Raw genomic sequence first — 26,854 nt, 5'->3', positions numbered from 1 at the left:
TTTTTTTTTTCAAAAAAATGAAATGGCTCCTTCCACCATTCACGCAGCCTCATCAAACGTTCAGGCGTTAACCAACGAATGCACAATAGCAGGCAGATGGGTTATGGCAGAGTATGGGACAAAGGAGTTACAAGGCACGCCAAAAAAGGAACCTGGGACCTGTGCTCTGATACCATGTCAGGCCAAGAGTAACTCCAGACTTGGCAGAAAAACTGATTCATTTATTTCATTAGGTAGCTATTGTTATATACATGAATGTGACTGATCAGTTCATCTTCTTAATGACTGTTCACATTCCAAATTCACCCAATCGCAGAGGATTAGGTGTCAACACTACTTATAACACCAAAATTTCACAAGTTAAAATTTATAATAAAACTTTTCATATTACTTGTATCTTCTTACACTAAAAATATATAAATAACCCGCTAACATAAAATAACTACTTACAAATAGATTCCAAACCTCCCCCAAAAAAATATATTAAATACTTCCTTTTCAATCTCGTTGATGCAAGAGTGGAAAGTAGAAGAAAATAATTATGACGACCATTTACGTTTGGATGATCGATTTTAAAAAGATCGTATACACACATTTCACGAAGTCGGAAGGACAACTGCCACTACAGATCTCACTGCATGCACGAAATGCATCTTTGGCCGTTCATAAGTTATCACAAAGATGGCTCTAATGATAAAGGAAGATAGCGTAGAAAAAGGAATTGCTTTGTGAACCAGAAGACTCTAAATATTTCATGGTTTCTGGATAGATTTACAACCTTTGCAGTGTTATGAAACAGGAGTATGAGTCGAATTAGCAGTGAAGCAGGAATATGAGTCGAATTAGCAGGGAGGCAGATCAGGAGGCGGAGGAAGTAGAGACTGGGGAGGACCAGTTCCATTTTCTACCAGAAAAGCCATGGACAAACCCCAAGTCGTGTGTATTTCCAAATGACAATGCATGTACCACATACCTGCACAAAACAAAGAAAAAAAAGGGTTAGTAATCAGAGATCTTCACTACTACACACATACTGCACAACACAAAGAAAAAAAAAGGTTAGTAATCAGAGATCTTCACTACTACAAAAAGTTACTAATCAGAGATCTTCAGTACTACACAGATATATAGGGTGGAAAATATCCAGTCTACTCTACTGAGCCTCAGTTAATATATATGTCAATGGTTAGATTTAACTTTAAGTAAGTAAATTATCCAACTATATACAAGATATTAACTACCGCACAGCAAGTTGGATAACTCTTTCCATAAACCAGAGTTTCTCATATATTAACTTGGTACATGGGTGGGTACTGAACTGAAAAATAAATTGCATAGATACCTGGATTATGAGCTTTACACAATCCATAATATTATATATTAATTTTTTACACAATCCCTAATACAATTAAAGCACTTAAAGTTAACAAAATTAAAACATTTAAAAGATAACATGAAATGATTTGTAATCATAATTGTTTTTTTTTTTTGGTTTGGCTCTGCTGTATCATGCTTCCAGTGCTATTATGTTAAAAAGAGGAGATGCAAATACCTTTACCAGAGCATGGATATAGCAGGCCTGGTTGCAACCGTTGATTTCGGTTCATTCATTAACACTTGCCAAAAAACGTTTTTGTCATATATGAGATTGATTAAATAAGCATTTAAATATAACCCTTTACAATACTTAATCACCACTTAATAGGGACAATTAACAATAATTAGAATCAATACAATCACTAATCAACTAATCAACTATTCTAAACCAAATCTATATGATTTTAGGCCAATTTTTTACCATATTAGACCTTTTATTTGTCCTAATCTAACCTAATTTCTAATTTTCAACCAAGATTAAACTGTTTGGTTGAATTTATTCTCTAGTCTAGAACAAAAATTTAAATGATCTGATCAAGATTAAACAATTTACACATAGACCTTTGTTATTACAAATGGAATTTTTCATGAAGTGGCACTTTAAACAAGCACGCTTATTCACATCTTTTTAACTTTCTTTTGATGGGGTTCTATTTCATCTCTTTTTATTTTTCTATTTTTTTTTTAATACCCTCTTTTATAAAATAACAACTAACTTATCAAAAATAAAGTATGTTACAACACCCCTGATAAGAAAGGTGTAATTGTTAGGTGATCTTATAGGGCCATTTCCATATCCTTCCATAAGCTTGTTCACCATCCCATGTTTTCTAAGCTATTACATGTATTTGAAATTCAAGTGTCCAAACCCTTCATGCCAAATTCTACTTTCATTGTTTGCATGTGTTAGTAGTAAAGCAATATGATTAAAGAACAAATTGAGAAAAAATATGCAAACAATACTTGATAAATGACCTTACCAACTGCAATTTTGGAGTTATTCTACATGTCATATATACTCACTGAATCTGAGGTGAATACAACTCTCCTTTCAGTTATAGTATGTGTCATTTAATACATGGAGAGAAGATTTATTGGAAGATTTAGAATATGAATGACATTCTCAAAACTTCCTTCTCCAAGATCTACCCTCATGTAGTTTTCTCTATGGGAGAATCATTTCCCATGAGAATAGGAGGACCAAGATATGGTTTTCAAGATGAGAGATCATTTTTTGTGGCTTCCATGTGAGGTGAAGCTCCAAAAATATGATCCATGCATTAGAACTAGAAGAATGAATAAAAAATAATACATGTGCATCCCTGCTTATTTCAAGTTCTCTTTCTCACTGCTTCTTCTTAGCATTATTTAAATAAAGTCACCAACATTGTTTCATCGAAGGTTATAGGCCATGAGATGAATTCTCTTCTTCATGCATGATTATTTCAGATGGTAACCATGGTTGTAATAACTACATTTTGATTTCCCCTTCCTCCCCTTCCTTTACTTTGAGCTGATAGATTCATATGGAGGTTTGGGATTTTCCTCCCTTTCTTGGATATGGTTCTTTTTCCTTTCCTTTTCCTTTAGATTTCTAATTGGATTATAGTTCAACCTTGCCTCTTTCATGCACAAAAAGTGCATAGACATTGGAAGTTTTCAATATGCCTATTTTTATGAGCTTACCCTGCTCATGTATTAGGGACTTAATAAAAGAATCAAGTACGAGCATATCCCATTATGAACATTTCAAGTAAAAAAAGGAGCCTCAAAATGAAATATGTACTAATAAAATCAACTTTAAAAGAACCAGTAGCATTCAAGATGATGTTGTCATCCCTAGGAATATATATTTTGGAGAGAAAAGAAGAAAAATATTTTTTTAACCATATTTTTTACTTATATCCTTATAGGTTTACTAAAATTTCAAGTTTGGGTACTCATTGGATGTTGAATTCGATTACGTGTCCAATAAGTACCTACTCAACATACTTTTGAGTAGGCTCACACCGATAAAAAATAACAATACACTTTTTTCATGTATTTTGTTTTTTTTCTTGGTGTGGGTCTATTCAAAAGTATGTCGAGTGGGTACCCATTAGATGCATAATTGAATTTTGCATTCTACAAGTGCATTCACTTGAAGTTTGAGTAAATATATAAGGAGATAAGTAAAAAATCTGGGTTAAAAGTAATTTTCTTTCTTTTCTTTTAAAAATACATAACCCTTAATTTATTATTTTTACTATTTTTTTTTATTTTACTCATGAGGCCCATTTTATACCTTAAAATTCCCCTAATGCTAGGTTGATCCTATTGCAAGCATGACAATGTTATCTCAATTTTTTTCAAATGGGGTAGCAAAGATTTGAACCTTGTAAAGAAATATTGAATATTTTTTAAATTTCTTGGATCTAATGATTTGAGCTCATTTTCGAGGATGTGACCCCACATCTCATCCTGCTTCCAAAAGAGTGTCTCCAAAGTGGTCCAAACTTGATTTGGAGTGGATTGTGCTTCAACATGAAAAAATAATAATGGAGAAATTGATAAGCATATGAGACCGAAGACCTTGTCCAGGCTGTCAAAATATTTGGATTTTTCAACTATGAAAATTGCTTTGATATTTGTTGTCATGGCTATCTAATACAAGCTTCTACTTTTGAGCTGAAGTAGAATATTTGGATTCTATTTGAAATAGCTATATGACATTAGAATTACAAAAGGTGGGAACTCCCTTCTCTCTAATAGCTCCAATATTCAGTACCTATAAATAAATTGCTTATGTTCCTTCTTCCTAGCCCTTTTGGATTCAAATACCATGTAAAATTGTAGTTGAACCTACACAAAATGAATCTAGCTAGAAAACAATAAACAAAACTTGCAAGGAAAGATGAAAGAAAATTGATAAAGAAAATAATTAATGAATTGTATTCATGCATAGAAAAGAAAAATTATAAAAGAATACAATTCAATGCAATATATTCTACATGGATAAAATAATATAGTAGTGAGTCTAGTAGTGATCTAGATAGATGTGAACATGCATTAAAGAAAACTAACACCTAGTCCTAGTTAATTGGCCATGCAATCATTAGTTAATTGTCTCATATAATTGTATATTAGTATAACTCATACATGCACTTGTGGAGTGTCGTCTTCGTGATAGTAACACGGTTTCCACGCATGACTCCACTCACTAGTTTAACTGAAGTATAATTAAGCGTATGTTATCTCCAATAAAGGCAAGTCATGTGTAATTATATTCATAAATTGGCCTGCTTGCAAGAACTTTAGAGAAAACTCTAGTGATATTGTAGTATGCAACCTAAAGCAGAGTTGTCTTTGGATGAAAGAATGATTGGTTATTGATGGATGCAGAAAATATGCCTCAAAAGTATGCTTTACAAATACTATTTAGATAATCCGAGAGATTTAGAATAACTGTAAAAAAAAAGGTGAAGGTCAATTTTCTTTATAACATTTGAAGGATACTCTCGAGATTTGAGACTCTGAAAACCTGTGGAAAATTTGGTTGCATAGTATGTGTCTCTCATACTTGGAAGATATCCCATAATAATTGAGATCTTCAAAGATTATGCAAGTATGTACTTTAAGATGATTGCTATGGTCTTATTAAAAGGTATGTTTATAGTTATATAAGGTCTGGCCACCATTATATACATGCCCATGCATTGATTTATGATCATGAGAAAGATAAGAGTCTAACTATCATTATGTAGTCAGTATTGTAAGGTTTTACACAACATCCACCACATTTCAGCTATTCTGTTTATTTAATGGAAGAACAATTTATCTCTATTGGGATGCTCTCATCAAGATTATGTGAAGGTTGATCAAGTTTGGACATCCCTTGGGATAGTTTAATTCACTAAAAATAGTTTCCATCCTCAACCCCTCCCCATAAAATTTGAACTTGAGACTGGGTGGTGATCAACCCTATAGACCAACTAATTTACACTACTCATTCAAACCAACTAATCTATACTTCATGAATAACTACTAAAAATCATTACTCAACACAAACATTTATCTCAAAAAATTTACCTACAATTTTTTTAAAACTCCACTATAATTTGATATTTTTTCAAACCTATAATACAATTTGATGTTGTGGATAATAAAAAATAAAATTCACTTTAATTAAAATTTAAATTACACTTATAATTAATTTCTCTAATCAAAATATTATTAACTTTGATTAACCTATTATTTAAACTTTGAATATAATTGGGTAAACTTATTTTTTTAAAGGTAGAATATAATTTAATAATACGGAAAAAAGTACACTTTAATTAGAAAATAAATTGCACTAAAGAGTAATTTGTCTAATTTTATAAAGATATTATTCACGACGATTAACCTTCTCACATCCTTAGTCATGTTAAAATTGAATTTAAAAAATGATATATATTTATATTATTCACTACGATTAACCTTCTCACTTAGTCATGTTAAAATTGAATTTTAAAAATGATATATATTTACACTTATAAACATATTGTGTGTTCATTTAGCATAAGCAATTTCAATCCTCAATTCCAAGTTTAAGAATTGGAATCATTTCTTTACTATGAAAAAAAATGTAATTTTAAATAATTATAATAACTACAAATAAAATTTTTATTTTGAAAAAATAATTATAAATTTAAAAATAATCATAAATTAATAATAAAAAAATAAAAACATTATTCTTATTATATAGTTATGAAGTTTGGAGTTATATATATTTTTTAAAATAATAAAAAAAGTTGATTCAAATCTAAAAATATTTTATATTTATAATTTTAAAATAAAATGTTATGGTTAGATAGCTAATGTTATCTATAAAAACAATTAAAGTAAACAATACTGAAACAATAGATTTATTAGATTGTTTTAAATTAAAAAAAAAAGGGTCTCATGTTTAAATCATTGTAATATAAAGAAAAATACTACTCTGCAAAATTAAATTTATTTAGAAAAATTATGAAGTTATAAAAAATATAAAAGATTATCAATCTTAATTTAAATTAATATAAAACTATAAAAACTAACACATAGCATGCATTAATAAGTTAATTACAAAATTTATAATGAAAGCAAATTAAAACAGAGGGTGGAAAACAGCTTAATTTAAACAATTTAATTTAAAATTATTAAAATTAAGAATTGGTATAAAAAATTGATTTTCCAATAGAAACCAAAAAATATTTAATGAAAAAGATAAATAGATTTAAAAGTGGCTTTAGAAATTAAAATTACAATCATCACCATTCTACTTAAATAATAATGTCCATGGAAAGTTTTATCTTATCTTTATGGATCAAAGTTGTTTTCAATACATTTTTTAAATTACAAAATGTAAAAATAAAATATAGTTAGACTTTTAAATTGAAAATGGTAAATAGTATTGCAATGTAAAAATAAAATATAGTTAGACTTTTAAATTGAAAATGGTAAATAGTAGGAAGTTTTATTTTTGAAAATCAGGTATAATAATGGAAATAATTCCCACTATAAAGTTTGAATTTGATTTTATTCATTTTTATGATTGAAAAATCCAAGCTTGCATTGTGAATAAATAAAAAATGAGTAGAGTGAAACATATTTCATTAATCCCAATCCATTTCAATCATATAATCTGCCCTTGGATTCGTTTGATTTAAAGTCAACACTGCATTAATAGCAGAATTCGACTTTAAGACACCAATGATTGTTCTGTTTGTATCAATGCATTATGAATAAATAAAAATGACTAAGAATGAAATATATAGAATGCATTAACCATAGCACCTGGACTAGTGAGTATTATTGAGAAAGTGCAGCTCTCACTGCCACTTCTGGTTGGAGTTTCTTCAACCTAGAGTTGTTTCTAACACCCTCGCCTCGTGAACACCAACCCCACAAGTTTTCAAGACCGCCCAAAACTGATGACAACACGTTGACAGAACCCACCAGAGCCGAGCAGGAAAAGTCGAATTTATTTGGTTATTTGGTTGGTCTTAGTCTTCCTCACAAATGTGCCACTGAAGGTCATAACATGCACAGTTGCGAACGGAAAAAAGCTAAGCCATGCCAATGGCTCACATAGAAATATCACTTTCTTCATCATGTTGATTTTTTGTATAATTAAGTCTTACCACCTGCATCTGCTCGCAGCGTATTTCGCACGTGTTCGTTAATGGGGTTCACCAGATTATGGACTAAAAAACAAAAAAAATTATGTGTTTTTGGGGCTGGGAGGAGATAGAAACATAAATGTCCTCTGACATGTGATGGAAATAGCTCTCGTCTTCTCTTTCCACACTCCATTCATTTGTTTACGTACTTTTATTCAGAGAGCGAGCGCTATTTTCCTCTTATGTCAAAAGACATTTATGTTTTTATAGAGTTGGAAATAACATTAACTATTTGTTATATTATCTAAAAAAATTAAAATGATGGAGCTCTGAATTAATGAGTAGACTATGAAAGCACTCCTTTCACCTCACACTTTAGGATTGTGACGTGTTCAATTTTTAACCCTGTCCCATGTCTTTTGATATTAAGACACCAAACGCCATCGACTCAACACGCTCACCAGATGTGCTAGACCCCTGTTGAAGGATTGTGATAGACCCCTGTACGTGTTCAATTTTTAACCCTGCACTGCTTTATTCAAATGGACAGTTAGGGTTAGCTCCCCATAGACTTCACGCGTGTGGAGAAGCAATTTAATTATTCCGAAAAAAAATGTGCTTTATGTATTTTGAAGGTTCTCTAAATATTAAAAATACAATCTATTTCACATGCTAATTAAAAATCATACTAATTTTAAATATTTTTGAAGATGCTAAAGTCATTTGATCATGCCAACCAAACGCTCGAGTTGAATAAGAAAATCAAACTAAAATTTTTGGGTCTAAGTGTAATAAAGATTACTTATCTATCTTTTTCTACAGATATTTTTGTTAAATTTTCACCAAAATTGTTGGATGCGAGCAACAATTCAATTTCTAAATGATTTTTATCCGCCTTCGTAAAGGTTTGTTTTTTAGAGTCCAAACTCTCATAGATGTGGGAATTTTTTACACCTCTCACCTGCAATTGAGGGGGTGTTTCCTCCTCACTAGAGAAATTTTGAGGTTTAACATGGGCCTCATAAGGAATATTATAAAATGATATTGAAAATAATAAAATAAGATTAGATTACATCATCAAATTTTAGAGGGAAAAATGAAAAATTTATTTTTTCAACTTATCTCCCTATGGTTTTACTCAAATTTTGAGTGGGAACACTCATTGGATGCGAAATTTAATTCTTCATCCAAGGAATACTCATGTTGCATATTTTTGATGGACCATGCTACAAGAGCATATTTTAGATGGACCATGCTACAAGAAAAATGAGAAATACATGAAACGACATGATTGCAATCACGTTTTTCATGTATATTTCATTTTTCATGTAGCAGGGTCTATCGAAAGTATGCAACACAGGTACTCCTTGGATTAGGAATTAAATTCCACATCCAATGAGTTCGCCTTGAAATTTGAGTAAACCCATAGGGAGATAAGTTGAAATTACGAGTTGAAAAAGTAATTTTTTAATTTTTTAATCTTTTTACTTTTTACTGCAAAATTGGTTTATCAACTTCATGGTTGACATCATCATTTTGAATCTTATTAGTTTATATAAAGTTGATTTTGGTTGTACATTTTTTTTGCCCATTTTAAACCTCAAAATTTATCTAATGTCTGTTGCACTATAATATCTGTTTTTTTAGAATTCCCCTAAATTTGGACCATTGTTCATGCCTTCTCTTCCCCTCCATTCAAAAGTGTGCCTTGTTGAAGTGTGCCTTGTTGTTGTTGAACCTACACATTTATGTGATTCTCCACTACTTCATCATCCTCTTCTTCTAAGAGGTGAAAATCTAGAATCTTCTATCCCTTTGGATTTTGAGGCTGTTTATTTTTCCTATTTGGAGCTTTCTTTGCCTAAGGACACATGTTTTATAAATGTCCTATTTGAAAACAAAAGCTTCACCTGAATGTTGTGTTCTCAAATTATAATGTTTGGGTCCAATGAAAACTATTATGAATCAAGTGTGTGATCAGGTAAACCTTTACACATATTTTGACAAAAGTAAAAACTATTTTTTCAGGTCTTTTTAGATCCGTCTTTATGAACTTACCCAATGTATTTAGAATTTCCTTTAATACTTAGTAGTACCAAAAGGAAGAGGAAGGTTATGCAGTGTCACCCAAACCAACATTTAGGAAACTGCTATTGTGTTGGCATTGAAACTAGGAAACCATGGAGTTATAAAAAGAACTTCTTTGCCCGAAAACCATGGCCTCTTGTTTAAAGAAAAATCTAGGTCCTTCTCTGTGTCAAATTGTACAATAAAAATTCATTTTGAACACAAGTGTATGTCGCAATTAAGAGTCCAATTAGAGATATTAAATAGAAAACGTCAGCGAGTAAAGCATACTTCACATGCCAAATGTCCTATCAACCTCATTCCAGCACCTTCCTTCCTCTATCACCTCGGACTGAGCTACCGGGAAAGATATCTGTCACCAGAAAGACTCGTCAACTGACCAAAACCAGAAAGCTGAGCTTAGGGCAGGACTAAACAGGCATTAAATTAGAAGACAAAAAAACTCAGAGATACTATAGGCATGCTAGGGGAAAGACTCGGATGGAGCCCTGGTAGAGAAGTTACAGGGAAGACTAAAACAAATCTAGACAGCAGCAAAAACATCCATTACACCTACACCACCATTTGCCTATTCTGCAGCCAAAATCTAGACAGGGACGGGATACAATACAAAAATTTGGAGTTTGCACACAGGGAAACTTATATGAAACGATCTCCTTTACTATAATTTTGACACGGGAAATAAACAAATCTACCAATACTATAGACATTTCCACTTCTAAAGCATGTTAAAGCCAAATAGGAAGAAGCAAGATGAAACAACTCAAATTTTAAACTTGATGAAGAAGGATTTCTGAAACTAATAAGCATAGTAGCAAGCTTACATACCTCTTTTACCCCGCGCGAAGCCCCCAGGGAAGAAACGCCGGAACCACCGTAGCCACCAGAACTGAGAACCAAACAACATAGAAACACCTCCCACAAAGACAGAACAGACAGTTCCATGACAATGGAAGAGATTGTAGACAGAACAAGAAATGATAGACCGAGATTGATCCCAAAAAAAGGTATTCAGTGGCAGAGATGGACTATTATAATATGCCTCCTTCCAGAGAAAGGAGACAAAAGAAGATTGTGAGAAATAAAAAACACACCCTCTTAACACATATTAAGAGAGGCTTTACCTACCAGACTCGTGTCCCAAAAATCCGGAAGCGTGGAACAATAAACCCGCTTTGGAATTAGGTTAGTGACCCGGAGCTTCTTCGTTCTCCATGTGTCACAGGAACACTGAAAACTCTGGGTATCACATGCCTGAAGTGCTCGGCATACGGCAAAATAAAGTTGGGACAACAACAAAGGTGTATCGACTTCAGTTCATTTGTGAAGCCACAACAGTCGCAGGGTTCATTGGTGGAGGACCACGCACAGGCCTAGAGGTTTATCATTCACTGTCTACGTTTTTTTAGACCCCGATTGTCGATGTCATATGGAAAAACAAATTTATACTCGTCCAAAAACTATTAACAGTCATGTTCAGAACTCAAATTACACACAATACATATTTCAGAATGCAATCCAATAATGATGGTGGTACGTGGACAGAACATTGTAGAAACTCAAATTACTGAGGAATGCAAATTTCAAATTGCAATGCAATAATGATGATGATTGTATGTGGACAAAATATTGGAATTGGAATTGAATTTATGTTTAATTTTAATTAATTTATAAATTATTAATATTATTTTTTATATAAAAAATAAGTTGTTATTTAAATTACTTTTAATAATAATAATTACAAAATATTTAATTTATATATAAAATTTCTTTCTTTGTTTAAAATTATATGTGTTTTGATATATAATAACATTAAAATGGTTAAAAATCTATCACTAATATTTAAAACTTTTAATTTCTAAATGAGGTTGAGGATATTTAGTCGATATCAATAAAGTTTTGGAAGTGAAAAAACAATGAGATTTATTTATTTTTCATTTATATTTTAATATTTTCAATATAAAAGTAATTTTTTTCATTTATATTTTAATATTTTCAATATAAAAGTAATTTTTTTAAAATATCATTGTTTGGAAAGAAATTTAATTTTACAAAAATTGAGAATATTTTATTTTATAGATTTACTTTATATTTTTTAGTTATAATAATAAATAAATAAATAAATAAAATTAAAATTGATATATATTGATAGATGTGTATTATATATATAGACGTTGAATGAGTTTTCTAGAGATTATTTATGGTATGAAAAATTATGATAAGGGGCATCTACGTCATCAAAATCACTGGGATCATACCCGACCTTGGCCACACCGACTCTTGACATAGTTAGATTTTTCCCACTAAGTTTTAAACTTGTAACCTTCACATCATGAAGTGACTTAAGAGTACACCCTATCCTCGTATGTTATATGCCTCATGGGCTACCATAAAAATTTAATATTAATATTAATATTAATTAATATATAATTATTTCCAAGAACATATTCCAAATTCCCAATTCTCATTTGAATTTAGCCAAAAATCTCCATTAATACATTGAAAATGAAGATTAATATTCATAAAGATTAGTATTACTAGTATAATCGTCACTACTTCTAATACAAAATTAAAAACTTTTGAAATTATGTTAATTTTCCATTTATTAGTTGCAGTAATTAATCTATTGCAAGTGGTTGAGTCCTCAAGCTTGATTTCATTATGACTCTTTGATTCGATCAACCATAACTTGTGATCGAATGGTTATTTTTTAATGGTGGGGATGCAAACACCTATTTCATCTTAAACAATATTGAAACCCTACAAATAGAAGAATAAACTCAATTATGCAAACTCTTCCATCACCAAAAAAACTTTTACAAGTGGTTATTGGTAATAACATGAAAGCCACCTCGGGGGAGGTAGGAGTGGAAGGGCTAATTTTCTACCCCGAAGGAAAAGTAGACCTCAAATTTGCATGGGTGTTGGGGGAATTCTCTGATAACCAGGGAGAGGCACTAACACTATGACAAGGACTAAAACTAGCTCTGACAAGAGGCATTCATCAAATAACCATATTAGGTGATTTGATGCTAATTATTCAAAAATTACACAAGGTTAAAAATCATAGAGCGGAAGATTTGTTGCCCTTGGATACATGGATTAGCAGTCAAGTTCAAAAAAATTATTCTATATCTTTTTTTGATATAAAAAGTGAGAATAATAAAATTGCAGATGAGCAAGCCAATAAAGACACCTGTCTTGATCAAGGCATTCTTCTCCTAGATCAAGGAGATCCCACATTGCATTATATACCATGAAGCCTGAATGGAAGAATAAATTAGAGGTTGGGAATAATTTAATTAGCAAGGTAAAATGGAGTGAACAGGCGCCGAGACCTGTCTTGATGATAATTATTAATATAGTTAAATTTTTAATGACAATTCCAAAGTGACGGTCCTCGATCTCGGCAATAGATTCACATCGCCTCTCCAGGTGGTTATCGAAGATGGTTTTTGTCACTCTCAAGGACTGCATATGTCATTCGACATGGAAACCGACCTTGGGATATATCATATCCTAGGTCAATAACAAATTCCCTTACCTATAGATTAAATGTGGAATGTATGATCATTGGGTGAAAGATAAGTTTCATGACATCAACGATATCAATTGGAAATTGCACTTCAAAGTCATTCAATGTAATTCAATGCATATGGGGATTGGAATTGGGAGCATCCTGGGCTATAAATGGCGAGTGATGAAGTTGGAGTTTCTCATAATCTCATTGAATTCTCATTTGTTGTTAATTATGGCATCTCCATTCAAAGCAGGTGGTGATAATTCTCGGTCGGTTCAAGCAGTGATCTCGCTGGAGGATAACCTAGCCAAATTAGATTGATTTGGGGATCAAATTGTGGTGGAAGTGCATTCACATTTCTCCTTATTAATATGAGATATCAAGGAACTGAGAGAGGACGTAGAGAGACTTAGACTAACAGTGGTCAATCTGGCCATGAGGGTTGAGAACCTTGGTTCAAAGGTAGAAGGGATAGAAGTGACAATTGATGTCACAGTCATGGGTGTTCTCAAGGAGGTATTTTGACTTCAAGGTCCTCCCCCCAGTGGAGTAGAACCATTAGGTGAGCTGAGGAGTAGTCGAACCTAGATCTTACAATGTAGGCAGTGGAAGAAAATGGAAATGCAACAACAGTAAGTGGGTCTCTAGGAATGTAGTCCTTTTTTTAGAATATTTTTAGATAAATGTTATGTAAAAAAATATTATATAATGGCCTATTTTGGAGAGTGTATTGGATAAATAAATTGTTAGAGGCATACTCGGGTATAGGAAGGGTTTTGAATGTCCACGATCTTGGGTCTAGGTTAGAATCTTAAAATCTTTGACGTTACCAAACGAAGAATCTCAACAAGAACTACTTTGCACAACGGAAAATATAAAACAGTAAATCACATATTCACAAGTATAGACAATTTTTAGCAAATATTGTACAATAATGTACAACCCAATCTTTGTTGTATTAAACCAATTTGAATAATACAATAGTCTATGCAATACAAGGTACAATGACAATCTTTGATGCAACCTCTATGTTGTATCTTGTCTTGTCGGTCCTTCGCTTATGTAATGCTCTCTAGTTTCCCCTTAGTCCTTCAAAGGACAACACATAGAGACTCAAAGAGGGTTGTCACTTAACCCTGTTGTAAGTTGCTTCTATTCTAATGAAAACAAGCTAATCTCATCTACTATCTAGGTTGGCCAATACCTGAGCTCCAATATACCTTATAGTAGCGTCTTTCATCCATCAAAGAGCTACTCATAAGGCTACAAACTTCACCCAACCTTTAGTTATCTTTGTCACTTCTAGATTGCTACTCTAGGGCTACTTTGGGTAGCAAACACACTGCCCTCCACCAGATCAATGGCTCCCAATTCTTAATTGTAAGCTATCCTCCTAGGATAGGCTTTTGACCTCCATTAAAAGTCCTCCAAAATGGCACCCATAGACTGCTAAAAACATTGATCCAAACTAATCCACAAAACAGAGATCTAACACCTACAAGTGGCACCAAAATACATACCTTCAACTCATTGTTTGAGGTCTCCTTGACTATTGCAATCTGGGTTTGGTTAGGGCACAAGACACAATACTTAACATCACTCACAAAATCATACAACAGTCCCTTTATTTGATGTGGATTGTTTTCACCTTAGAGTTGCTACCCTACACTGGTTTTCCTTTAGTTTTGTTGTAGGAAATAGGCCTTACGACCCCTCCAATAAGCCTAATATAGAATCGTGTTATCCCTGTAATAACCATAGGGCCTACGACTCACATAACCAACAAATATTCCACCTCCAAACAACCCTCAAGCAATCCTTCCTGGCCTCTGCCCTCTAGCAAAGATCCTCGACCCTCCTTCTAGCAAATCGGTCACCCTAACATGGCCCTGAAACAGTCTCTTGTTCCCACACTATTATTCCCTCATTTGTTGCAGCCCAAAATAGAGAATAAATCTCTCCTCCAATGAGTTGTCATTTGTAATGTGTTTCAAAAATGGATACTCAAATGCCTCCTCCTCACCTCTTATTGACAAACATAAGAGGGATCCTCCAAAACATCATACTTGGGACTTGTACAATTGTCACAAGGCTAAATAACATTAAGTTGACTTTGACACTTCTTGTGCAAACCCACACGCTGACTTCAAAAATTCATATCTCACTAAGGAAAACTAGAAATTAGATGATTCTTGAAGCATTGGATTCTTATTTCCGCCCTCTATCATCTCATGCCATCACATGTCCAAAGTGCTCCATGGAAATTCCCCAAACACGATTTGTGCAAAATTTCAAGCTTAGGTTCGAAGCCCACAAGTGACTTTTATGGCGCTTTTCCCTCCAAACCCCAAACCCTAGGGCTTGGAGTACCTCCCAAGCTACTCAAAAATCAACACTCCATCTTAGCGAGGGAGGTAATTCCAAGACTAGGAAGTAAATCATCATGATCATCACTACTCGCAACACTTGCCCAACTCTTGGCACTCACAATTGCAGCAATCCATGTTTTGTGAGATACGCCTCTCTCGGAAGTGTCACTGTCACTGGAAGCATCTGGGGCATAGGTGGTCTCAAGAAAATTTCCAAAGGCCTAGGAATCCCTTGACTGGTTTTGGTGGGATACACAATAAATCCTAACAATGGAGTCTCGGTTTAGGGCCTAGTGATCTAGTGTGGATTGCGGTAAAGATTGAGAGACAAGGAGACAGAAAATTCCTCAAGGATAGTGATGGAGTCCATAGGAATTCCAAGCTCGGTTTTGTTTTATGATCGCGGTGTCGGTTTTGGTGAGATCATAGTTTGGTGAGGGTGGAGGTGGTTTAACCTTTGGATTCCCTTGGTTTTTTTGGAATGGTTTATCCATGAGATCTCGCATTCATGCTTGGAATATGGCACGATGGCGACTGACTAAAAGGAATATTTGGTTCAGCCATGTCTATGGTAGGGTGGTATGTGGAAGTCCCGAACCTGGTTGGCTCTTGCCTATGTTTAATAAAAAATTAAGTTATCTTATTTTTTGCTTGTCATTATGTGGCCTCAATGGTCATTATCTCATTTCTATTTACATGCTTTAATGTTGGTTATAAGCATGGTTATATGACTAGTTATAGTCATGGTTATTTCATGTATTTACTTATAATTGAAAGGATAATGGGTGTAAGGCCTAGCTGATGTCAAAAGAGTTAAGGGAAGAGGGTGGTGATCCTTCTTATCAAGTCTCATATGAGTTGTTAGTCATTTATGCTCTGTCTTACATTCATGTCCTGTAGATTACATTGATGCCAAGTGTTTGACAGAATGTTAGTCCCGATTGGGGATGGTCAGGCCTAGTCCTGGAGCCAATTTTTGGCTTGCAAGTCTTGTTGTCATGTGAATTATGGATTCTGAAATCTACAGGTTTATATGGCAGTGACTTGGATTCTAGGCCCTCAAAGTGGCATGATTCTCGGAGTCGCAAGCATAGTTCTGAGGAGAGAAGTCCCTAGACGCACCTATGCCTTGTTGTGCGAGTGTTTGGAGCCTCCCAGATGCACTTTTGTCCATATCAAGGGAGCGTATAGGGGTTTAATGGTCTAAAACTTGGTGGGACCTAGGGACTGGTCATGGGGATGATTGGGAAGGCTTCTAGGAGTCATATAGCAGGTATAAAAAGTCTGTGTTGTGGGTTTCCATTAATTCCACTTCTTTAAGGTGATTTAGGAGGTCGAGTCTTGTCACAGTAGCCCCTCATCTCATGTTTATTTTGGGTAAGCTAGTGAAAGTGGGTAGATATGAGGGGAGACGTCATTACAATAATCATAATGACTCATTGCCGATATCATTTTAATGGCTTGCCAAGATCTTAAAGAGTCCTTGGCAAAAGAACAATATCGTCTTAGTCACTTGCCAAGATCATAAGGTCTCCTTACTAAAAGAACAATACCATTGACATAAAGAAGAAGAGTGATAAGTTTGCCAATAAAAGTTAGCTCAACACAATCTAATCATTGTAAGAACTATTCTACTTAGCTATCAATATATATGCTAAAAAAATAAAAAATCAGTTACATTTTTATTTAACTTCATATTACCATTAATTTCTTTTAACCAATTCTCAAATAATTACTTAATTTTTTTATAATTTAAATTCATATAGAATTAAAGTAAATTAAATTAGGGCTAATAAAATAAATATGTATTTAAAATAAGTAAAGCGTAACCCACACTAATATATAATTAAAATAGATATTATTCAAAATTGTGAAACATTTAAACAATTCTGTGAAAAAATGTATATTAGGGATTTCGACCATTGTAGCTAAAGTATGTCCCTTTATATGATTATAGTCCAAGTGAGCAATCTCGAATGGCGGTTTGAGTGAGGATTTTGGTCTTTGAAATTCCAGTTCAAATCCTTTCTGCATAAACAATATAGACATTTTATCCCATATAAACGTATAATGTTTTTCCTTTATGAGTTGTTTTTCCTTTTATTATATATATATATATATATATATATTTATTTATTTATTTTAAAACAATAGCAACACAGAACAACAACGAGCATGTGTAATATATATTAATGTTTTTCTTTTATATTATTCATTTTAACAATTCAAATGTCTGGTCATTCAAATTTCCATGGGCTATTGTATGAATTATTTATCATGTCAATTTTCTCAGTAACTTTTGATTTCTTTAAGTATTTGCGAGGTTTTTTAGTTTCATAACCATTACTTTTATATGATAAAAGTAATATCAAATCATAGGGATGAACACGATATTGTAAAGGACATAGCGTCAAAAATTCAAGAAATATGAACACGGTATTTATGAACTAAATTGTTAGTTAATTATATATGGGTTAGTTATAAATGTTATTATTTTTTTAATTTTTAATCTTTTATCATAATATGTAATCACATTCACACATTCATATAATTATGTGGCATCTATGAATTTGCTAATAAGTTTTATAATGTATTTACTTCTCAAGCTATTTTATTTTGTCAATTGTTTGGTCCATTTTCTATTGATTTCACTTGGCCATCTTCATGATAATGTCATGTAATACCACCCTTAAGACTGAAAATGTGAGAGATAAATATAATTAATTATAACATAACAACACACATATAAATCATAACCTATGATTTATTTTCGAAAACCCTAACCCAAAGCATATTCCCTTGAAAATAAATCTAAATCATCAATTAAAAAATTCAAATAAAAAAATCAACAAATCTTCATCCAATTTAAGTTGAAATTATAACATAACAACAACACTTACAATTTTTTGAAAAAACCAACCATAAAACTTTGATTATTATTTTCTTAAAATTAACTAAACAATTAAATAAATCACACATCCACTTAAAACCTTATAATAGAAAAATTCCTAACCCTCCCATATGTTTCAAAACCACTTACTATAAGCCTAACAACTTTTACTTTATGATCGAGACAAGTCTACCTAACAAAAAAAGACCTCCAGTACCATTAGCATACAGCCTGAAGAAAAATTCTCTTTCAGTAAATGAAAAATTGATTATCGGACCTCCAGTACCATTAGCATGCAGCCTGAAGAAAAATTCTCTTTTAGTAAATGAAAAATTGATTATCGGTAGATGCAGAAAATAGGGCTCCAAATTTTCTTTGGAAATACTAAATGTAAGATAGTCTTGGAGATTTAGACTAACAGTGAAAAGACATGACCAGTTGTAGCTCAAAATGACCTAGCCAATTTTTTTGTTGTTGACTTTCTTGGAAAGCCTATCCAAAAACCTTTAGTTTCCGGTCTTCCCAATCCAGTTTGAACAGATCTTCTTCAGGTACTATGGAGCCTCTGTTTCTTGTAACATATTACACTCTCACCAACAAGGCACTGTAACATAATGGATATCCTATTAAAGTTATTGGTAGTCATGACAGTAAACAGGGCATGCTTCTCCAAGGTCTACTCCTTTAAAGTTGTTAGCACTTGATTATGAAATGTGTTATACATTAGAAGGCCTGGAGCATTGAAGGTTATCCACAATCTCGCAATAGATACAACCCTCTTGTAAACCGGCTTTATGAATCATTGCAAAAATGTTTTTGAACAGAGAAAACCGGCAATCTGAAAATGGTTTTTGAAGTCGCCACTAGTACAGCTGCATCCATAGCACAGATAGAAGATGTTGCAAATTGTTTGGGAGCAGATTGTGCACCTCAATATGTGGAAATAAAACAAATTCAGGAACTTGGAGATATGTCTTGGGAAGCATTGTTGGGTCAGAGGCAGAAACAAGCCATTCAGCAAGGCAGATGCCAGGACTACTTGCATCAAGATTTCAAAAACCTTGGAGAAACTTTGTCAATATTTTGGAGGAGGACTGAGGAAGCTTGGAATGATGTGACTGAGCACTTGGAAATATTCAGAAAGGACCTGAAATGGTACTTAATGAAATTATTTCTCATTGTCTTGGTACTGCCAACACAAAGCTTGCATAGCATCAACTCTTTCGAGACTTGTTCGTGGTAATCCTGTGCATCAAATTACATAAATTATCCATGATCCTCTGTTAATATTTTGAGGACTTGACTGCATTACATATTAATTTCCCGTTTCTTTTTGGGTTTGTTATTGATTAATGTAGCAATGTAGGGAGATTGCGAGTTAGTATGTGAAATATGTCATATTTTATGGTTTTTTGACATGTAGTATCGATAATCTATGGTATTGGTATGGGCTATAGTATTGTAACAAATCCATGATAAAGTTCAGGTGAATCTTCATTGTCAAGAATATTGTTCCATGTTTTTTTTTCATGGTTAAGAATATTGTTACATGGTTTATAATTTTATTTATTTTTATTAAAGAATTTTAGCTTGAATGGTTTGGTGAATAATTCGTTTCAAGTAGCTATAGACATGTTGTAATTGGTTTGTTTGTGGCATTTTTAAAAAGAAGTTACTCTAGAAATTCATTTTTCAATTAAAAAAAGTTTACTTACTTTTATGAAATAATTTGATCACATATGCAATATTGAGATTCATCTGAAAAGTAGTTATGTCTTTTTACTCTTTTAATTGAATAGATTAATTTAATTAAAAAATGTCATATAATATAAGTTATGATTTTTTGTACACTTAATATTAATATGTTATGATATTGACCCTAATATTGTAATAAAGCCATGATAAAATGGGGTGAATCTCTATGTTTAAAAATATTGTTACATGTTTTGTTAAATATATATGTTTAACTCATAAATCAATTATTTTTATAATTATTAATAATAATAATTTAAAAATAAAAATATGATTAGTTAAATTTTATAATGTTTTCTAATTTCAAAAATGTAAAGTGTATGTTTGATGATTATAAATGTTTATCAATCATTTAATTTATATGATTACATTAAGTATATAAATATTTAATTTATATCTAAACACGTGAAAAACACTCATTATAAAATAGAAAATATTTATTGATATAATAAACATCAAATTATACACATTTATGAAATCATTCAAAATTAAAACATATCTATCTGGCTTTTAAAATTAATAATATTCAAAATTAAACCATATCTATATCACTCTTAAAATTAATAATATTTTCTTAATATGAAAAATGAATGGTTCACATTTTCACACAGATTATATATATTTTCCCAAATGAAAAAATGAATTATTTCTATCGTTTATTAAGAAAAAAATCAAATATATATGTTCAACATAACCACACAAAATATGAAAAGTATTTTTGTAATAAAATTTGTTTATCTTGTCCAAAAGATAAATCACATTCTGATTTGAAATGCTTTGATCAAATATTTTCAATGTGATTTTTTCCGAAAATCTTCTTAATATTAAAAAATATCATAATAATAAAATTTGTTTTTCAATTTAAATGAGTAATTACCATAAATTGCATAGATACCTGGATTATCAGCTTTAAAGCGCAAGGCGGCCCATCCTCCTGTTGGGACCCTACTGTGTTCCGTAGAGGAGGATCCACCAGATTAAATGAATGAGGGTCCATATTTGGATCATAATTTCCAAATCCTTGCCCCACAACATAGACGTTGAATCCGTGTATATGAATTGGATGACTCTCAAACCCCATGATGCTTGTGCCTTGCAGAATCAGCTCCACGTTTGCATTGTAAGGAATCGGTTTTCATGAGAATGCTCATGGTCTGGCCTGGACCTATCATTCATTATGCAGTCGGTAGTGTAAGGTTTTGTATAACAACCGTCGCCTTCCACGACTGTGAACTTGTGATTTGCTATGGCGAAGAACAACTCGTCGTTTAACGGTGCATTGACCAGACGGAGAAGGTAAGTCTTTCCAGCATCCACGCGTTGAACGAATGTATCTGCGTGTTTACAAGTCAAAGTAATAATGGTATTAGTCAGGCCCACGGGAAAATATTACTCTATTACAACGGGTGGGATATCACTTTTTTGTCATAAAGGGTATATAATTTGTTATTTTTCCCAGAGAAAATCTAATCTAATTTTTTATTTAAAAATTAAATTTAAATGGAAAGTAAAAGTTTATTATAGATTTGAAAATAAGTTAGGTTAATAATTTTAATATTTTTGTTTTGTTTGCTAAGTTATATGAGTTGAGATGATTTGTATACTTAATTTATAATTTTAGTAAGAGAAATCAAAATATTTATGCAGTGAAGGGACTACACCAAATTTGGGTTACACTTCCTCTTAACATAACTACATAACTAGATTTTTAGAAAATTTTCGAACCAAACCTTATTTCTATCTACTTTATACCATGAACAAATTTAAAATAATTAAAAAATATATATTATTCTAAAATCTATCTTAAAAAAAACCTCTTGTATAAATTAAATAAAATGTAAAAACTTGTAAATTTATTATCAAATGGACATTTAATATGAATTCATTAGTATGTTATTTGTGAACATGAAATCCAAAATAAATTTAATGGTCAAATAAATATATAGTAAAAACTTGTAAATTTATTATCAAATGAATATTTAATATGAATTCATTAGTATGTTATTTGTGAACATGAAATCCAAAGTAAATTTAATGGTCAAATAAACATATATATTATCCTAATGATATAATGAACATTTATTTAAATTAAATATAATTTATTTATTTAAATTATATAATAATTAAAAAATTAATGATAAATCTATTTTTTAAATATATAAAAAGTTAGAAAATAAAATATTTATATTTATAATATAAAAATACAAAATATAATCATCAAAACATTATTAAAATATTTTTATAATTTAAAAAATAATTTAACCTAATCAATATTTAATTATCAAATTTAAATGTTAAAAAAATTGTAATACAAATTAGTTTTAATTTTTTATTTATAAGAAAGGAAATTTTATAACAAAGGAAAAAGGTGGAGTATATATTTTAATGGAATAATTTTTCTATAAATAAATTTGTCTAATAAAAAATATTATCATGAAGTTTTTTCTCATTATAAAATGTTGTTAAGGTTCATTATGATGTTAAAATTAAGGCATTTAAATTTTGTCCAGTAATAAATATTTTCATGAAGCTTTTCCTCATTATAAAATATTGTTAAGGTTGATTATGGTGTTGATATTAAGGTATTTAGATGTTTTTAAATGATATAAGATTATATGTTCTGATATATGAAGCTGATTATAAACAATATGACTATGGTCGTTTTCATATTGATTATAGTTTTTTTGGAAGAAAAAACAACCAAAAAATTTGCTTAAAAATAACACACATATTATTCCATATATTATTTCACAATAACTCTATCTTCAACCCCTACCATGTAACACAATCAAAATTAAACTTCACAGATATACCCCTCATAAATATAATATATTAATTTATATATTAATTTTTTATCCACCTCATGAATATTATATATTAATTTTTTACACAATCCCTAACACAATTAAAGCATTTAAAGTTAACCAAATTAAAACATTTAAAAGATAACATGAAAGGAATTGTAATCATAATTGTTTTTTTATTAGACAGCTAAGATCATAATTGTTTTTTATTACACAGCTAAGATTATAATTGTTGTTTTTTTTTTTGGGGGGGCTCTGTTGTATCATGCTTCCAGTGTTATTATGTTAAAAAGAGGAGATGCAAATACCTTAGCATGGATAAAACACGTCTGGTTGCTTTCTGTTCATTCATTAACAACAAAAGTTTTTGTCATATATGAGATTGATTAAACAAAAATTTAAATATAACCCTTTACAATACTTAATCACCACTTAATAGGGACAATTAACAATAATTAGAATTAATACAATCACTAATCAACTATTCTAAACCAAATCTATATGATTTTAGGCCAATTTTTAAGCATATTAGATCTTTTATTTGTCCTAATCTAACCTAATTTATAATTTTCAGCCAAGATTAAACTGTTTGGTTGAATTTATTCTCTAGTCTAGAACAAAAATTTAAATGATCCGATCAAGATTAAATAGTTTGATTCAGATAAGAAGAAAAGGTTGTGGCATAAAAGAAAACTGCACATAGACCTTTGTTATTACAAATCGAATTTTTCATGAAGTGGCACTTTAAGCAAGCACACTTATTCACATCTTTTTTACTTTCTTTGATGGGGTTCTATTTCATCTCTTTTTATTTTTCTATTTTTTTTTATACCCTCTTTTATAAAATAACAACTAACTTATCAAAAATAAAGTATGTTACAACACCCTGATAAGAAAGGTGTAATTGTTAGGTGATCTTATGGGGCCATTTCCATATCCTTCCATAAGCTTGTTCACCATCCCATGTTTTCTAAGCTATTACATGTATTTGAAGTTCAAGTGTCCAAACCCTTCATGCCAAATTCTACTTTCATTGTTTGCATGTGTTAGTAGTAAAGCAATATGATTAAGGAACAAATTGAGAAAAAATATGCAAACAATACTTGATAAATGACCTTACCAACTGCAATTTTGGAGTTATTCTACATGTCATATATACTCACTGAATCTGAGGTGAATACAACTCTCCTTTCGGTTATATTATGTGTCATTTAATACATGGAGAGAAGATTTATTGGAAGATTTAGAGTATGCATGACATTCTCAAAACTTCCTTCTCCAAGATCTACCCTCATGTAGTTTTCTCTATTGGAGAATCATTTCCCATGAGAATAGGAGGACCAAGATATGGTTTTAAAGATGAGAGATCATTTTTTGTGGCTTCCATGTGAGGTGAAGCTCCAAAAATACGATCCATGCATTAGAACTAGAAGAATGAATAAAAAATAATACATGTGCATCCCTGCTTATTTCAAGTTCTCTTTCTCATTGCTTCTTCTTAGCATTATTTAAATAAAGTCACCAACATTGTTTCATCAAAGGTTCTAGGCCATGAGATGAATTCTCTTCTTCATGCATGATTATTTCAGATGGTAACCATGGTTGTAATAACTACATTTTGATTTCCCCTTCCTCCCCTTCCTTTACTTTGAGCTGATAGATTCATATGGAGGTTTGGGATTTTCCTCCCTTTCTTGGATATGGTTCTTTTTCCTTTCCTTTGCCTTTAGATTTCTAATTGGATTTTAGTTCGACCTTGCCTCTTTCATGCACAAAAAGTGCATAGACATTGGAAGTTTTCAATATGCCTATTTTTATGAGCTTACCCTGCTTATGTATCAGGGACTTAATAAAAGAATCAAGTACAAGCATATCCCATTATGAACATTTTGAGTTAAAAAATGAGCCTCAAAATGAAATATGTACTAATAAAATCAACTTTAAAAGAACCAGTAGGATTCAAGATGATGTTGTCATCCCTAGGAATAAGTTTGGGCACTCATTGGATGTTGAATTAGATTATGTGTCCAATAAGTACCTACTCAACATACTTTTGAGTAGGTTCACACCGATAAAAATAAAAATACACTTTTTTTCATGTATTTTGTTTTTTTCTCGGTGTGGGTCTATTCAAAAGTATGTCGAGTGGGTACCCATTAGATGCATAATTGAATTTTGGATTTTACAAGTACATGCACTTGAATTTTGAGTAAATATATAAGGAGATAAGTAAAAAATCTGGGTTAAAAGTAATTTTCTTTCTTTTCTTTTAAAAATACATAACCCTTAATTTATTATTTTTACTATTTTTTTATTATTTTACTCATGAGGCCCATTTTATACCTTAAAATTCCCCTAATTCTAGGTTGATCCTATTGCAAGCATGACAATGTGAAAAGTGGAGGCAAATATAATGTACTCTGGACCTATTTTTGATAATATGGCAATAATTGATTGACTTTCTTTCTTAGATTTGTTTATCTCAATTTTTTTCAAATGGGGTAACAAAGATTTGAACCTTGTAAAGAAATATTGAATATTTTTTAAATTTCTTGGATCTAATGATTTGAGCTCATTTTCGAGGATGTGACCTCGCATCCCATCCTGCTTCCAAAAGAGTGTCTCCAAAGTGGTCCAAACTTGACTTGGAGTGGATTGTGCTTCAACATGAAAAAATAATAATGGAGAAATTGATAAGCATATGAGACCGATGAGACCGAAGACCTTGTCCATGCTATCAAAATATTTGGATTTTTCAACTATGAAAATTGGTTTGATATGTTGTCATGGCTATCTAATACAAGCTTCTACTTTTGAGCTGAAGTAGAATATTTGGATTCTATTTGAAATAGCTATATGACATTAGAATTACAAAAGGTGGGAACTCCCTTCTCTCTAATAGCTCCAATATTCAGTACCTATAAATAAATTTCTTATGTTCCTTCTTCCTAGCCCTTTTGGATTCAAATACCATGTAAAATTGTAGTTGAACCTACACAAAATGAATCTAGCTAGAAAACAATAAACAAAACTTGCAAGGAAAGATGAAAGAAAATTGATAAAGAAAATAATTAATGAATTTTATTCATGCATAGAAAAGAAAAATTATAAAAAAATACAATTCAATGCAATATATTCTACATGGATAAAATAATATAGTAGTGAGTCTAGTAGTGAATCTAGATAGATGTGAACATGCATTAAAGAAAACTGACACCCAGTCCTAGTTAATTGGCCATCCAATCATTAGTTAATTGTCACATATAATTGCATATTAGTATAACTCATGCATGCACTTGTGGAGTGTCATCTTCGTGATAGTAACAAGGTTTTCACACATGACTCCACTCACTAGTTTAATTGAAGTATAATTAAGTGTATGTTATCTCCAATAAAGGCAAGTCATGTGTAATTATATTCATAAACTGGCCTGCTTGCAAGAACTTTAGAGAAAACTCTAGTGATATTGTAGTATGCAACCTAAATTAGAGTTGTCTTTGGATGAAAGAATGATTGGTTATTGATGGATGCACAAAATATGCCTCAAAAGTATGCTTTACAAATACTATTTAGATAATCCGAGAGATTTAGAATAAGTGCAAAAAATAGGTGAAGGTCAATTTTCTTTATAACGTTTGAAGGATACTCTCGAGAGTTGAGACTCCGAAAACCTGTGGAAAATTTGGTTGCATAGTATGTGTCTCTCATACTTGGAAGATATCCCATAATAATTGAGATCTTCAAAGATCATGGAAGTATGTACTTTAAGATGATTGCTATGGTCTCATTCAAAGGTATGTTTATAGTTATATAAGGTCTGGCCACCATTATATACATTCCCATGCGTTGATCTACGATCATGAGAAAGATAAGAGTCTAACTATCATTATGTAGTCAGTATTGTAAGGTTTTATACAACATCCACTAGATTC

General features: G+C 31.4%; 1 pseudogene; it reads right to left on the bottom strand.

Annotated features, from left to right (window-relative positions):
- Positions 1-842: 842 nt before the first annotated feature.
- On the bottom strand, positions 843-21,199 carry LOC149235547 (laccase-17 pseudogene; annotated as a pseudogene).
- Between the last annotated feature and the right edge of the window lie 5,655 nt (positions 21,200-26,854).

The sequence above is a fragment of the Pinus tabuliformis genome, chromosome 8, assembly GCF_031772625.1.
Source record: "Pinus tabuliformis cultivar Carrire ecotype Pingquan chromosome 8, CPIR1, whole genome shotgun sequence".
Classification (NCBI taxonomy): domain Eukaryota; kingdom Viridiplantae; phylum Streptophyta; class Pinopsida; order Pinales; family Pinaceae; genus Pinus; species Pinus tabuliformis.
This window is presented reverse-complemented; position numbering and strand designations above follow the sequence as displayed.